Below are 5,211 nucleotides of genomic sequence, written 5' to 3' on the forward strand. Positions count from 1 at the left end.
TGTTATAGAATGGATGTTTTGGCGGTTGTCGTTCTTTTCATTCAATGATACAAAATTCCTAGCTGCAGACTAGTAATCAATATCAAAGACTTGTTCTTATTCTGTCGGTATCGATCGTCTAAGTGTTTAACCACGTGGTATGGTTAAAATATTCAGCAATGGTCTACAACCTTTGTCCCCCTCCTAATGGAGAAAAACATGGTCTGCAACCTATAGCCATCTCGTAATTGAGGTAAGCTCGGTCTGCTGATCGAAAACCCGAGTGGGGGTTTTATTCGGAAGGGCCGAAGAGGGCTGTCCCAGGATGTCTGACCCTAACTGGGCTCAGCGGCGGTCCTCTAATTGAGTTCAAATCAAAAGGGAATTCCTTTGTGCTCCATGAAATTTTACTCTCTCTCTAATATGTGTCCATGAGGAGATTCTCAGGAATTTACGACGTCTCTCTGACCACAGAAACAGAGTTGAAAGAGGAAAGGGAGAGGCAGGGAGAGGGGGATGGGCTTGCTATACCCAAAGAGGCCAACGTCATGACATAGGCATGACTCATTCAGTCAATTCAGTAATGATTTATCAACCAGGCAGGCCTGGTAAGGGGTTTTACATGTGTCATCATTTCCAAATAGAGAAACAAAACAAATATATTGTAGGGTAGAACGGCAGATTTTCTCCTTGTCAGCTCAGGGATTCGATTCAGCAACCTTTCGATTACTGGCCCAACAATCAAACCACTGGTCTACTTGCCCTGCCATACGTAATAGGTTTATCCTTCATCATTGGGCAAATGAGAATGAACAGACAAACTCTCTCTCTCTGTGTGTTTGTGTGTGTGTGTGTGTGTGTTTCTTTTTTATATTTTTTTAAGTCCTGAAGAGGTCCCCAAAGACTTGTGGGTAAAAAATCCCATCATCCCCAAAAAGCACCATCCTATTGTGTGCTAGGCTGAACAACAGCCATTATCAACTCTGCTGAATGGATCCCCCTCTCCTCTTTTATCATATTTTTTTTCACTGTTTTTCTCCTCTCAGAAATAACCATTAGAGAGAGAAATCTCAAGTAGAGGAAGGGAGCCCGGAAGGTTCTCCCTTTTTTTTCAAACTCAAATGAAAATGCTAATACATTTGCATTTATATGCACCAGCTGCTGTTTCATCCACGTTTTGAAATGAATCCACACACTATGCACAGATGCGCGCACACACACACACCATGTGTACACACACAAACTCTCTCACACACGCACGCCATGCACACACACACACCATGTGTACACACACAAACTCTCTCACACACGCACGCCATGCACACACACACACCATGTGTACACACACAAACTCTCTCACACACGCACGCCATGCACACACACACACCATGTGTACACACACAAACTCTCTCACACACGCACGCCATGCACACACACACACACACACACACACACACACACACACACACACACACACACACGTATCTCCTGCCACTAATTGCTCCAGTATCATTAAAATAATACGAGCTGTGTAACGTGTCCATGTTAGAAGTCAGGCTCTGGGCAGCTGGTGTGTTTCACAGCATCTTTATTAGACATCCTGTTCCTTTTGATTTAATCAACCCCCCCCACTGTCCTACCTCATCCACCACCACCCCCCTTCCTATGGCACATGGCCATGAACAGATACAATACCTGCCTATGCAGCAATATTGCCAGCTATAGCCCATACATCTAGATTATACAGAGATACAGATAGAGAGTTGTAGTCCATAGAGATACAAATAGAGATGGAAAGAGAGAAAGGCAGAGAGAGAGAGAGAGAGAGAGAGAGAAAGACAGAGAGAGATAGAAAGAGAGAGAGAGGCATTTCTTGGGCGTCCAGAATGACATGGGGCCTGAGCTGAGATAAGCTGAGATAAGAGGGGACTTTACCTAGCAAGGTCTTGTAGATGACCTGGAGCCAGTGGGTTTGGCAAGGAGTATGAAACGAGGGCCAGCCAGCAAGAGCGTACAGGTCGCAGTGATGGGTAGTATATGGGGCTTTGGTGACAAAACGGATGGCACTGTGATAGACTGCATCCAATTTATTGAGTAGGGTATTGGAGGCTATTTTGTAAATGACATCACCGAAGTCGAGGATCGATAGGATGGTCAGTTTTACAAGGGTATGTTTGGCAGCATGAGTGAAGGATGCTTTGTTACGAAATAGGAAGCCAATTCTAGATTTAACTTTGGATTGGAGATGTTTGATATGAGTCTGGAAGAAGAGTTTACAGTCTAACCAGACACCTAGGTATTTGTAGTTGTCCACATATTGTAAGTCAGAACCGTCCAGAGTAGTGATGTTGGACGGGTGGGCAGGTGCAGGCAGCAATCGTTTGAAGAGCATGCATTTAGTTTTACTTGTATTTAAGAGCAATTGGAGGCCACGGAAGGAGAGTTGTAATGGCATTGAAGCTCGTCTGGAGGGTTGTTAACACAGTGTCCAAAGAAGGGCCAGAAGTGGATGATATTAACAAAAGCATTTTCTTTCCTACAACTCACTTTTATTTTCCAGTAGTTACATTATTACAATAGAACATTGACATTTCCAAAGTGGTTCCTGGAGGCCCTGAGGCCAGCATGTGTAGGTGATAGTCTTAAAGCTGCTTCATCCATGGAGGTGGATGTGTGCTATGGAATTTAATTGATGACTAATTACATGGTTTAGTGGGCAAATCATTCCATTCAGATAAGTCTGAAAACAAAAGGTTGTTTAACAAGGTCAGCTTTAGCATGCATCTCTTTATTCTTCACTATAATTACACACTCCAATCATCTCTCTTCTCCCCTCCCGATCAGGCCGTATGTGTGTGTGTGTGTGTGTGTGTGTGTGTGTGTGTGTGTGTGTGTGTGTGTGTGTGTGTGTGTGTGTGTGTGTGTGTGTGTGTGTGTGTGTGTGTGTGTGTGTGTGTGTGTGTGTGTGTGTGTGTGTGTGTGTGTGTGTGTGTGTGTGTGTGTGTGTGTGTGTGTGTGTGTGTGTGTGTGTGTGTGTGTGTGTGAGAGAGAGTAGGCTTGAAATGCTGCGTAGGAGGCCATTTTTAAAAGGGATGCTGACACACACACACACACACACCTGTGGGTGTAAAAAGAGTGGGCAATAATTATACATTGTTGGTCCTCGTTTGCCAAAAACTTTCTTCATGTCTTTCTTTACTTCCAGCCCACCACACTCACATAGTCACTGCGCATAATAAACAAATAACAATGGAAAACTCACACAACTCTCAATCCATCAAACTAAAGAGTTCCAGGTCATCAATACCATTAGCTTCATCAAAACTGCAGCCTTCAGAAATCCTATATCCTTTATGAAAACCAGTTCATGTATATTAAGCTCTCCATTCTTTAATACGTCCATATATCAGCTCTCCAGATGTTAATATTGCCAATGTGTTTGATCTCTGTTCATCTGTGAATGGGGTTTTCCTTCCACTTAATGTGAAGAGGAGGCTTCCAGCAGGTCACCTCTGACTCTGTGATACTGTAATGTGTGCACTAAACTGACAGACACAGGCCTCTTGGGATGGGACCACCATCTGATGTTGCAAGAACCTTCTGAACACATTTAGTCTGTTATTTAAAGGTTCCAACAACTTGGAAACCTAGGGAAATGTTCTATGGTGGTTGTTACAGATGTTTTAGTGAATGTCAGAACATTCCAAGGATATTTAATTTAAATCATAAAGAAAACTTTGTTTGAATGATCCATCATTCCCTATCCTCCTTCAACAGTTCCCAGAACAGGGCCTAAAAAAAGGAGCCTCTGAAGGTTGAGTGATGCATACGCCACATTAAGTAGCGAGACAAGCAGCACTATCAGATACTCACTGGGGGGGGGGGTTTAGAGCAAGGTTAATTACATCTGTTAACACACAGATGTCCAGAGTCACGGAGGAGGAGGAGGGGAGAGGAGTGGGAGGAAGGGGGGAGTAGGGAGAGAAGAAAAGGAGGGGTGAGGGTCATGGGTGAGAAGTGAGGAGAGGAGGAGGAGTGAGGAGGGGGAAAGAAAGGAGGACTGTGGAGAAGGGAGGAAGATCTGGAGAATCTCTCTCACTCTCTCTTCCACAGAGAACACAGGTCTTTTGAAAAACAGACTTAAGGGGCAGCCTCACTACACAACACAAAGTAGCTCTGCTCTTTAATATAGTCAAAGTGTGTGTGTGCGCGTGTGTGTTTGTAACTCTCTCTATCTCTTTACATTTGAGGACCACAGGAGGCTGCAGAGGGGAGAACAGGTCATAATAACAGCCGGAACAGAGCAAATGGAATGGCATCTGGAAACCATGTATTTGATACTGTCACTAACCGGTCATCACAATGCCATTCCACTAACTACGCTCCATTCATTACCACAAGCCCGTTCTCCCCAATTAAGGTGTCACTAACCTCCTATGTTGAGGACATGCAATGAATTAAGACACAGAGAACTTACACAGACTTACAGACACAGAGAAACATTACAATGGTTGATATACACAGTCTCCCCGCATATACTTGTCATTGAACGCCTGTGAGGCTGGATAAATTATTAATTTGGATGTGAATCTTGAAGAAAAATGCTTATTCACGCTCCTTCAGGAAAGTTCCATGACAACAAATAATTCACTCCGATTCATATCCAACCCTGTGATCTTTAGCATCACCGCGTTTTCTAAACATGGACGAGAGAGGATACTTTTGCCCAAGAGCCTCCTGGCTCTTCAAATGCCAAAATGTCACACCACTCCCAGAGGTTGCCCTCCAGACAGAGAGATTGACGTCAGCAGCTACTGGTCCAGAAATAAAAGCAAATATACTTTAACAGATGCAAAGATAAACCTGCCTAATTTTATGTGTTGCTTAGAATAATTGGCTAATCTTATGGCCACTATACTGTATATAAACATCAATGGAGGCTGGGGACTTGAAAAATTGAGGAGGATGGGAAACCCACGGTATCGGAGCAGAATGCACAGAGACATCAAAGTGTGTTTAAAAAAAATTGTCAAAGAGTAATTATTTTAACCTAAAGCATTTAATAAAGATATTAATAGTACAATATTATGAGGAATGGGAATGAGAGGGCTACTTACACCGATTTGGGAAGGGTTCACAGCAGTGATTGAATGAGGGTATGAGGCACGAGCTGAGGTGTTCAGAGGCTTGAATGAACACCTCAAAAGAGGCTTGACTCTGAACACCTCAAAC

This window comes from Oncorhynchus keta, chromosome 9, assembly GCF_023373465.1.
Source record: "Oncorhynchus keta strain PuntledgeMale-10-30-2019 chromosome 9, Oket_V2, whole genome shotgun sequence".
In the NCBI taxonomy this organism is placed as follows: Eukaryota; Metazoa; Chordata; class Actinopteri; order Salmoniformes; family Salmonidae; genus Oncorhynchus; species Oncorhynchus keta.